The sequence below is a fragment of the Copadichromis virginalis genome, linkage group LG22 (genome assembly GCF_057382275.1).
Source record: "Copadichromis virginalis isolate Kocher_CV1m ecotype Utaka linkage group LG22, C_Virginalis_male_GT1.1, whole genome shotgun sequence".
Taxonomy (NCBI): Eukaryota; Metazoa; Chordata; class Actinopteri; order Cichliformes; family Cichlidae; genus Copadichromis; species Copadichromis virginalis.
In genome coordinates, this window is record NC_140638.1 from 29,403,500 (window position 1) to 29,415,823 (window position 12,324).

Consider the following 12,324-nt stretch of genomic DNA (forward strand, 5'->3'; position numbering starts at 1 on the left):
CGTTCTTTTAGAGCAGAGCTACAGATTAAAAATGTCCAAGGCGAAGCGGTCAAAAGTCTGGCTTTACTTCACAGCAAAATATGCAAACTCAGCAGCCTGCAACAAGTGCTTTAAGCTGATACTGTGATACTGTCAAAGGAGGTAACACCTCAAATCCGATGAAACACCTGGCGACGCATAGCGTTTTTTTTTTAAAGCCGAAAAATCCCGGTAGCTCTGCAACCACGTAAGCTAGCGCAATAATTTTTTTTGCATATGAAACTGGAGGAGTTGTACTTACATCTTATGCCATCAGCTTGTCCTAGGTTACAGTTTCCTTCCACATATAGCTTTGCAAAAACTGCATAAAAAGCGCTTGCAGCAACAAAAACACAATATTCCAGAAACACGCTTTGCCGATCCGATCAGCTGTTCATAACACTTCCTACGTTGGAATAGACGTCAGCGCGAACTTTTGCATGTCCACCATGACCTGCCCGAAACCGGAAGTGACGTCATTTTGCGGAAATTTGTAAATTTTGTGTAGTAAACTGTAAATTGTAAATATTGTAAAACTTTTCTTCTGTCATTTAATGGTCGGGCATTGTACAGCTACAAGCATTTCACCCCCATGTCATACTGTGTATGGTTGTGTGTGTGTGACAAATAAAATTTGAATTAGAATTTTGAATTTGAATTTGAAATGTAGTTTTTTTTTTACCATCAGGGCCTCATGAGCCTATTCTGGTGTTTTTAAAAGTTTTCTTTGACTTTATGCCTTTCTGTGTCGTTTCTGGGATGCTTAGGACTCATATTGCACTGCTGGAAATAGTTTATTTTGATGCATATGCTGCTTTTTTGCAAATTTGCAGTATAATATTTATTTTCGTTTTTCCTGCAGTATATAAAAATTGGTGTATTTCAAAAATAAAACTATGAAGACACTCAAAATAAATTTCCTGTGGTGGGAAACTATTCTGTGCAACTTTTTTGTATTTACAGTTTTGAGGGATAAGCCTCTTAAATTTCTCTAACTAGAAATATATGTTAAAAAAACAAAAGCGATTTTCAATTTTTTGGTAGTTTATTGCACTTTTTTGCAATTTATGTAATTACTATGCACTTAATGCAGACATATTATTAACATCTGGGCTATAATGGTTGTATTGATGTATAGCAACTTGAAATGCTCCCAAAAATGGCACTACAACATAAGCTCTGGCGGACTTGGTTCTATGGTAGGTCTTAAAGGGTTAAAAGACTGGATCCAGATGACCTGAGGGATCTGGAAGGTTCATACTGGGTCAGGAGGTCACTGATGTATTTTGGTCCTAAACCATTCAGAGCTTTATAGACCAGCATCAGAACTTTAAAGTCTATCCTTTGACGGACAGGCAGCCAGTGTAAAGACCTCAGAGCTGGACTGATGTGGTCCACTTTTTTGGTCTTAGTGAGGACTCGAGCAGCAGAGTTCTGAATGAGCTGTAGTTGTCTGACTGATTTTTTAGGTAGACCTGTAAAGATGCTGTTACAGCAATCAAGCCTACTAAAGATGAATGCATGGACTAGTTTTTCCAGGTCCTGTTGAGACATCAGATCTTTTATCCTTGATATATTCTTGAGGTGATAGTAAGCTGATTTTGTTATTGTCTTAATGTGTTTTTCTAAGTTTAGGTCTGCATCCATCACTACACCCAAATTTCTCGCCTGGTTTGTGGTTTTTAGGTGTATAGATTGAAGTTCTCTGGTGACCTGTAATCGTTTTTCTTTGGCGCCAAAGACTATTACCTCAGTTTTGTTTTTGTTTAGCTGGAGAAAATTGTGGCACAACCAGTCATTAATTTCCTCAATGCATTTACCAAGAGCCTGTACAGGGCCTTGGTCTTCTGGTGACATTGTGATATATACTTGTGTGTCATCTGCATAGCTGTGGTAGTTTATTTTGTTGTTCTTTATAATCTGTGCCAGTGGGAGCATGTAAATGTTAAACAGAGGGGGTCCCAAGATGGAACCTTGGGGAACTCCACATGTGATACTTGTCTGCTCAGATGTGAAGTTACCTATTGATACAAAGTATTTCCTGTTTTCTAAGTATGTTTTGAACCAGTTTAGTACAGTTCCTGAAAGACCTGTCCAGTTCTCCAGTCGTTTGAGTAATATGTTGTGGTCAACTGTATCAAATGCTGCACTGAGATCCAGTAAAACTAAGACTGACATTTTTCCACTGTCTGTATCCGGTTGTTCAGTGATGACGCGACGAATCCTACTTCCGGGCCTAAAGTAGTCTGCGTTTAATATGGCTTTTGTGTTGTTAACATGTTTAATGTTAAGTATTTTCTTCTATTTGATCTCAAAAAGCTCCTAAAACAGTCAGTGATCACTGTTGACCTCCCTCGGCTTTTATTACCGCTAATCATTTATTTAAGCTCAGTTTTTAAAACCTTAGGATGTAACTACAGCCCAGCCCATGCAGCAGTATATGAATGACTAACCTCATATTCCATCCATCCATCCATCTTTATCCGCTTTATCCGAGGCCGGGTCGCGGGGGCAGCAGCCTAAGCAAGGAGGCCCAGACCTCCCTCTCCCCAGCCACCTCCTCCAGCTTATCCGGGGAAACACCAAGGCGTTCCCAGGCCAGCCGAGAGATATAATCTCTCCAGCGTGTCCTGGGTCTGCCCCGGGGCCTCCTCCCGGTGGGATATGCCTGGAACACCTCACCCAGGAGGCGCCCAGGGGGCATCCTTGTCAGATGCCCGAACCACCTCAGGTGGCTCCTTTCGATGTGGAGCAGCAGCTGCTCTACTCTGAGCCCCTCCCGGATGGCCGAACTTCTCACCCTATCTCTAAGGGAGAGGCCAGCCACCCTTCGGAGGAAGCTCATTTCTGCCGCTTGTATCCGCAATCTCGTTCTGTCGGTCACTACCCACAGCTCGTGGCCATAGGTGAGGGTAGGAACGTAGATCGACTGGTAAATTGAGAGCTTCGCTTTTACACTCAGCTCCCTCTTCACCACGATGGACCGGTGCAGCGTCTGCATTACTGCAGCTGCAGCCCCAATCCGTCTGTCGATCTCCGGCTCCCTTCTCCCATCACTCGCGAACAAGACCCCGAGATACTTGAACTCCTCCACTTGGGGCAGGAACTCATCCCAGACCCGGAGTGGGCACTCCACCCTTTTCTGGCTGAGAACCATGGCCTCAGATTTGGAGGTGCTGATCCTCATTCCCGCTGCTTCACACTCGGCTGCGAACCGTTCCAGTGCAAGCTGGAGGCCCTCACCCGTTGAAGCCAACAGAACCACATCATCCGCAAAAATTAGAAATGAGATTCTGAGGCCACCAAAGCGAAAGCCCTCCGCCACTTGGCTGCGCCTAGAAATCCTGTCCATAAAAAATTATGAACAGAACCGGAGACAAAGGGCAGCCCTGGCGGAGCCCATCACCCACCGGGAACGAGTCCGACATTTTGCCGGCAATGCGAACCAAGCTCTTACAACGGTTGTATAGGGATCGAATGGCCCGTAGCAATGGGCCAGACACCCCATACTCCCGCAACACCTCCCACAGGACACCCCGAGGGACACGGTCGAATGCCTTCTCCAAGTCCTGGTTGGGCAAACTCCCATGCACCCTCAATTATCCTCGAGAGGATAAAGAGCTGGTCCAGTGTTCCGCGACCAGGACGAAAACCGCATTGTTCCTCTTGTATCCGAGGTTCGACTAGCGGACAAACTCTCCTTTCCAGCACCCTGGCATAGACTTTCCAAGGGAGGCTGAGGAGTGTGATCCCCCTGTAGCTGGAACACACCCTCCGGTCCCCCTTCTTAAAGTTGGGGAACACCACCCCGGTCTGCCAGTCCACAGGTACTGCCCCTGATCTCCACGCAACATTGCAGAGGCGTGTCAACCAGGACAGCCCTACAACGTCCAGAGCCTTCAGGAACTCGGGGCGGACCTCATCAACACCAGGGGCTCTGCCACCAAGGAGTTGTTTAACTGCCTCAGTGACCTCGCCCCCGGAAATTGGCGGGTCATTCCCCTCATCCCCAGACTCTGCTTCCTCCTCGGAAGACGTGTCAGTGGGATTAAGGAGGTCCTTGAAGTATTCCTTCCACCGCCTGACAATTTTCTCAGTCGACGTCAGCAGCGCTCCGCCAGCACTATACACAGTGCAGGTAGAGCACCGCTTTCCCCTCCTGAGACGCCTGACGGTTTGCCAGAATCTCTGCGAGGCAGTCCGAAAGTCTTTTTCCATGGCCTCTCCGAACTCCTCCCACACCCGAGTTTTTGCTTCAGCCACTGCCCGAGCCGCATTCCGCTTGGCCTGTCGATACCTGTCGGCTGCCTCCGGAGTCCCACAGGCTAACCAAGCCCGATAGGACTCCTTCTTCAGCCTGGTGGCTCCCTTCACCTCTGGTGTCCACCATTTGGTTCGGGGATTACCACTACGGCAGGCACCAACCACCTTGCGGCCGCAGCTCAATGCAGCAGCTTCGGCAATGGAAACGCTGAACATGGTCCATTCGGACTCAATGTCCCCAGTCTCCCTCGGAATGCTGTTGAAGCTCTGCCGGAGGTGTGCGTTGAAGATCTCGCGGACTGGGGCCTTTGCTAGACATTCCCAGCACACCCTCACTACGCGTTTAGGTGCACCAGGTCTGTCCAGCGTCCTCCCCCGCCACCTGATCCAACTCACCACCAGGTGGTGATCAGTTGACAGCTCAGTCCCTCTCTTTACCCGAGTGTCCAGAACATATGGTCGCAGGTCTGGTGATACGATTACAAAATCGATCATCGACCTACGGCCTAGAGCGTCCTGGTGCCACGTGCACTTATGGACACTCTTATGTTCGAACAGGGTGTTCGTTATGGCCAAAATGTGATTAGCACAGAAGTCCAATAACAAAGCACTGCTCGGGTTCAGATCAGGGCCGTATCCGGGTGGCGGCCAGGAGCACAGGTCCTGGCGGACTGACCCCCGGCTGCCAAGACTGGCAATAGGGATCTAACCTCATATTATGGATGGATTATCTCAGTTGTTCTCCTGGCTGAAGCTTGGTCCTTTTACAGCATCCTGCCATGCGATTACATTTGTTCCTGACCACTGAGAACGCTCACGTTAACTTTTATCGAGTGGAAAAAAAGTTAGCTTGTTTATATTATGCTAACATAGCTGTGTTGCTAGCGGTCACGTAGCACATCATTATATACCAGCTAGCCCAACTTCAGTAACCCTACAAATGTCACTGCTGTTTAATTTTCTGTCTTCATTTATGTTGGAAGTGATAACAGAGCTGTACGTTTTAATTTGTTTCCGAAACCCCACAGTCAGGAGATGCTATATTGTATTTAGATAGAAGCTAGCAAGGTAACTCCCTGCTAACTTCTAACTCCGTTAAATGTCATAAATTCCGTTTTCATGGATGCCTGGATGTTAAACTCAATTGTTACACCTGGTAGAGCAGGACGCTGATCATTTTATTAAAGATGAAAGACTTTAGACAGTTTTTCAACTCTCAGTAATGCCATAGTGATCGTTTGATATATGGCCCTGCAGCGAAGTTTAGGTCCAGACACGGCTAGTGACGTCAGACTGAACAACCGGATTCAGACATATGTCATTGAACACTTTGGTCAGAGCAGTTTCAGTGCTGTGGTTCTGTCTAAAACCTGACTGGAAGGCATCATCGCAGTTATTCTGTTTTCAGAAGTAATTGAGCTGTTGAGAAACTGCTTTTTCAATGATCTTACTTAAAAATGGGAGATTTGAGATCGGCCTGTAGTTGTTCATTTGTGTCTTGTCAAGATTGTCCTTTTTCAGTATAGGTTTTATTACAGCAGTTTTTAGTGGTTCCGGAAACATACCTGACATTAAAGAAAAGTTGACAATCTGTAACAGGTCTGACTCTAAAGTCTTTGAGACCTTTTTGAAATAACTTGTTGGCAGGACATCTAAACAGCAAGAGGAGGAGTTCAGTTGACCTAAGATGTCCTCCAGGTCTTTGCTGTTAATAGGGTGAAACTGTTTTATGGTGTTTAAACAGTTTTTCGGTGGGCACAGTACATATTCTGGATCTGCTGTTGATGTACCAATTGATTGTCTAATCTTTTGGATTTTTTCTTTGAAGAATTTGGCAAAGTCATTGCAGGCCATGGTTGAATGAAGTTCAGCTGCCACTGGCACAGGAGGGTTTGTTAGCCTGTCAACTGTAGAAAATAAGTCCCGAGCATTATAGCTGTTTTTGGTGATGATGTCAGAGAAGTAGGACCTTCTTGCGCTCCCCAGTTGTAAATTATAATTGTAAAGTTTTTCTTTATAGATGTCATAGTGAACCTGGAGGTTTTTTCTCCATCTGCGCTCAGCTTTCCTACACTCTCTTTTTTCATTTTTCACTAGTGTGGAGTTTCTCCATGGAGACTTTTTCCTTCCAGAGATAACCTTCACCTTAATGGGAGCAATTGTATCCATTACATTTAACATTTTTGCATTGAAGCTATTGACGAGCTCATTGACTGAACCTCTGGACAGGTCAGGTGTTAATGGGAAGACCTGGTTAAAGATCACACTACTGTATTCAGTTATACACCGTTTTGTGATCACTGCTGTTGATATATTTGTGTGGCCTGAAATTTTACTTTCAAAGAAAACACAGTGATGATCAGACAGGCCCACATCAGACACAGTAATGTTTGAAATGCTCAGGCCCTTGGAGATCAGTAGGTCAAGAGTGTGTCCTCTATTATGTGTGGCCTCTGTTACATGCTGAGTCAGCCCAAAGTTGCCCAGAGTGTTACTCAGGTCTTTAGTCCCTTTGTCCTGAGGGTTGTCCACATGGATGTTAAAATCCCCAACAATAATTACACAGTTGAAATTAACACAGATCACAGACAGCAGTTCACTGAGGTCATTAAAAAAGTCTGTGCAGTATTTGGGAGGCCTGTAAACATTAAGAAACACAACTTTGGATGGGGCCTTCAGCTGTAAAGCCACATATTCAAAAGACTGAAAACTTCCAGGAGATAGCTGCTTACATTGAAATGATTCATTAAATAAGACAGCAACCCCTCCTCCTCTCCTGCTCACCCTGGCCTCACTGATAAAACTGTAGTTAGGAGGGGTCGTCTCGATGAGAACAGCTCCACTGTTACTTCGGTCCAACCAAGTTTCAGTTAAAAACATAAAATCAAGGCTGTGCTCAGTGATTAAATCATTACCGTAATTGTCGGGCTATAAGCCGCTACTTTTTGCACAAGCTTTGAACCCTGCGGCTTTTAGTCAGGTGCGGCTTTTCTATGGATTGTCCATGATTTTTGTCATATCATAAGACAATTTGTTTTGTTTGTTCTGCTGTTGTACGGCACTACGTTGCAGAGGTGTGGACTCGAGTCACATGACTTGGACTCGAGTCAGACTCGAGTCATTAATTTTATGACTTTAGACTTGACTTGAAAAAATGTTCTAAGACTTGTGACTTGACTTGGACTTTTACACCAATGACTTAGGACTTGAATTGGACTTGAACCGGTTTACTTGAAAAGACTTGATATTTTACCCCAAATATAAAATTTAACATGCATATTATATAGAGATTGAAAATGTGACGTCATTCACGGGTAGAACCGCAAAGGATTCTGGGAACTCGTGGCAAGCGGTACTAGCGCACGCAGGCTTTCAATTAAAATCAGTTATACAGCGATAAAAAGAAACACAAAAATGTCAAGAAGCTGTTGTATTATTAACTGCAATAGCCGGTCGCATGACAGCCACGGGAAGCCGACGGGTAAAGAGATCGGTTGTTATCGGATTACGTCGCTGAAGAGAAATTGTTCGAGCCATGTTTCCGAAGAAACAAGGAGGCGACTGGATTGCAGCCATTCAAAGACCAAATATAACGTCCCAGAACACTCCAGCTCACAGGTTAGTCTGCTCCAAGCATTTCCACAAAGGTCAGTCTGCTGTTGTAGTTAATACGTCATTTTTCTTAACATAATTGGTGATATAGGTTACAAGCAAGTCTGGCGCTGAACAGAAATTGTCGCGCTATGCTCCTTTGTTTATTGTGCATAAATAGTGAATTGTCCTGACACAATATTGCGTTTCGCTTCTGTTATTATGGTACATTGACAAAAACATATACTTTTATCCACAGGATAAAACAGTTGTTTTGTATCACTAATTGCCCAGTACGATTACAGCATACAATATTATTGTCACTGCTACATTTCTGTGATGCTACCAGAAATTATTTCCACTGCTAATTAATTACCATTGAGCTCAAAGGTCCTATTAATAAACGGTTAACGAATGTGTATTTATGACGACGATTTGTGAGACTGGTAAACTTATGATACGTACGATGGTCTTTACTTTCTACACGGTGCATTTCAAGGTCCTGCACCCATCCGTCGGTAAACTGTACCTGGGCTTGTTGCAGTGACCGGAAGTTACTAAACTTCATGAGTGTATGCACTCACTCCAAGAAGCGTATAATTATAAATATGCATATAAATATGCTACGATGAGATAGCTGACTTCATCTAACTAGCAAATGTTTTCCAGGCTACGTTGGTGATGCAGTTTTTTTTTAAATGATATTTTAAAAAAAATATCATTTATTTATGTATGATATTTTTGTCATGCGATTTTAAAGCCAGTCCTACAACCGCATCCAAGAATAACATGCAGCTTATCTCAGAACTGTCGGTGAAAATTATTCTTGGAGCTAGGTTTAATTGAGCTGCATTTTAAAGAGGTGCAATTTCACAATTTGTGTATATTTTCTAAGTTCACTATTTTGTCATGTGTTGAGAAAAACACAGATTTAAAAATTACATGGTCTAATATTTACATTTAGCATAAAACTGCAACATGCTTTTTTTCGTTTTTTTTTTTAAAGACTCGAAAGGACTTGAAATTCAAAATTTCAGACTTGTGACTTTACTTGGACTTTTATACCAGTGACTTGAGACTCGACTCTGACTTGCCTGACATTACTTGAGACTTGACTTGAGACTTGAGGATAAAGACTTGAGACTTACTTGAGACTTGCAAAACAATGACTTGGTCCCACCTCTGCTACGTTGCCTGGCGGAAGGATCGGGGTTCAAGAGTGGTATGTTAGTCACATGTCCGTCCGCCAGGCAACATAGTGCCGTATGAAGTAGCACGAAAAACAAACTTCAAAGTAGCGCTACGCGTTCAGCGGGAGGCGTGGATGATGAGCGGCGATAAACTTGCGAAAAGCAAGTTATGCCCAACTCCACCGGTGGATTCTGACAGCGTGGAAAAGTGTGAAAACATCCGCGATCACCACCAGATTTTGAAGGGCTGGACTGCTGCATGATGGAGAGGAGGACACCGACACTGACAATGAGGATTTCTTTGGTTCTGAAAGTGACAACGAAGGAGAGAAGCGGAGAGTGGATGACGAAGCCATCCTGAGCCTGTTTGTATCTGACACTGGAGAAGAGGACTTTGGTGGTTTTAGAGCGCAGGAAGAAGAGAAAGATGGTGGTGAATGACTGACTTTTCTTCTTGTTAAAGCTGTGTCACTGCACCTGAGCCTAAAAGGTAGGCCGAATCTATTTTTCTGGTGTGCTGTAGGTTACTGTTATGTACTACATGTGCAAATATGTACCCATAACTTGTTTTTCAAAATATTAATAAAAGGGGTGTGTCTCCAAACAGCCATCTCTTTTCTGACAATTCCCTTTGTGCATATTCTCTGACATATGATAAGTCAACATCGAAACACCTGCGGCTTTTGGTCAGGTGCGGCTAATGTATGTACAAAACAGGATTTTCCCCTGATTTTAGCTTGTGCGGCTAATATTCAGGTGCGCTTTGTAGTCCGGGAAATACGGTAATTAAAAATGTTTTCCCAGCTAAAGATCTAACATTTAATAAAGCCAACTTAAGTGTTTTAGAGGCATTACTTGTCCCCTCGTGTTTGGGAGCAGTCTGTGGCACACAAGGTATGTTTACTATATTTAAAGATCTTTTAGAGTGCAGCTCTCTGTGTTTTGACCAGGCCACATGTCTCCTGTCACCTAAAAGTACAGAAATTTTAAAACCTTCTAGTAAACAGGGTCCCAGCTTCTTCCACTGCCATAATCCTCGCAGCCCAGACCCTCCACACATCACACATCAGACTGTGGAGACAGAGCATGAAGGTGGTAAGGAGGAACTAAGGGGGGCGAGGCTGGGCAATGTGACTTCGATTGCTCTGTTGAGGGTGGGGCTCGATGGCGAACCTTTAGCTGCTCTGGTGGGGGGTTTATGGGGGACAAAAAGGGATTGGGCCGGGGGGTAGATCTGAGCCCAGCATTGACCCGCTCCATCAATTCCTCAGTGAATTTCAGGTGTGGGCAGGAGGGAGAAAGGGAGGAGGAGGAGGGTGATGGGGGTGATGGCCTGTCAGGGGTTTGGGGGACTGGGGAAGATCGTGGTCCCTGGTCCTGGTCCTGGTCGTCCGTGTTGTTGAAAGAGTTGGAGGCAAATAGGGACCCCTCTTCTTGCCTCAGATGCCTCTCCTTTCTGAGGCTCTTCCCGGGTGGGGGCAGATGGAGCTCCTCCTCAAGGTTTCTGCTGGGCTTTGTCTGTTCTTGGAGTACTGTTTGTTCCTCTTTATGAGATAACTCCTCGTTTATCTCAGCCTTGGCACCAAGCACAGATGGATGACGTATGGAATAAAACAAGTTGGAGGTGAACAGTTTCACCCCTGACTTGTTAAAATTAAATCCATTTGCTTTAAACAGATGCCTGCATTCCCAAAAAATATTAAAGTTGTTGATAAAATGCACTGAGTCGTCAGCACATGCTGATAGTACAGATATGAAGCCCAACAATCATGTTTTACAGTCCTGTGGTCTCAGCCTCAGATACTTATTAAATCACACAAAGCTCATTTAGAAACAAATAAACAAACAAAATATGCTCTCCTTCATTTCTGTCAACCACACATTTCTGAAGCTATTCACATGGTTGCTAGGCAACCTAGGCAGCGCGACGGAGGCTAGACCGTCCCATTTCACAAGCCTCACACTTCCGGCCTTAGCGGTCTTTGAGTACGCTGCCCTTGAGGACTGTTGAGGCTGCGTACTTTAAGGCTGCAGACCCTGAATTGGGATACAGCCAGCTTCTTCCCCACAGCTGTCAGGCTCCTGAACTCTGCCTCCTGACATCTGACCCACGTTAACACATTGACTGGACATACACACAGCCACAACCACCTACACACACACACACACACAATGGACAACAGTACCCTCAAACACACAATAATAACATGGACTGAACCACCACTCACAACCACTAGCACTTTATATAGCCTCTTAACTGCACTACTGTATAGTTCTGTGTAAATAATCATACGATAATTTTTAATTCTATAACTGTTTACAACTTGCATAGTTCCCATTTCTGTATAGCTGTATATCTCATATATGAATTTCCTTCATATTCTGTATAGTTTTTTTCACATTTATATCCTGTTCATTGCCTGTACATAGCTTGTACTCACTACAGCCTGTACATACTTATAGTTATAGCATATTCATAACATACTTCATACTGTGTGCATATTACATACCGTAATAGACCCATTTCTGTAATATACTTACATATCTATATTATTGCTAATATATATTGTAATATATCTATATCATGGCTAAAGCACTTCTGGATGGATGCACACTGCGTTCCGTTGCCCTGTACCTGTGATGCAATGACAATAAAGTTGAATTCTATTCTATTCTATTCTATTCTATTCTATTCTATTCTATTCTATACCACACCTTTTATCTGTACCACTGACAGTTCATGTGCTGAAATGTTGCGTCCACACCTTCTCTGTCAACATTCTTTTCCTCAAAGCACAGCTGCTGCCATTAGATTGATGATGATTGTAAAAATAAAGACCTCACCTAAGCAGCTTATATCCAGTGACTCAACAAGTAAACAAAGTAGAATTGACAAAAATAATACCCTATTGCAAAATGTATAAACTCTTTCAAGTTTAAAATTAAAGATCTGAAATTTCTTTAGAGGGAATTAATGTACACATCCAAGGCCAATTCAATGGCACTTTAAATGATTTACTCTAACTGTTATAATGGAAGGAGTACCAAAGGGCTGAAATGGTCAAATATATATACAAATATCAATAAAATGCTCCTCTGATATCTATAAAATTAACATTAAATATCATGTATGTTCTGCAAGCCTGAGATAACTCACACAGTTATCACACTAGTGATCAGCATCAGCCAACAGCAAATATCATAATGTGTACTTTATGCAAATATTTTCATCTCGAAAGCTTCAACTTAAGACAGCGGCTGA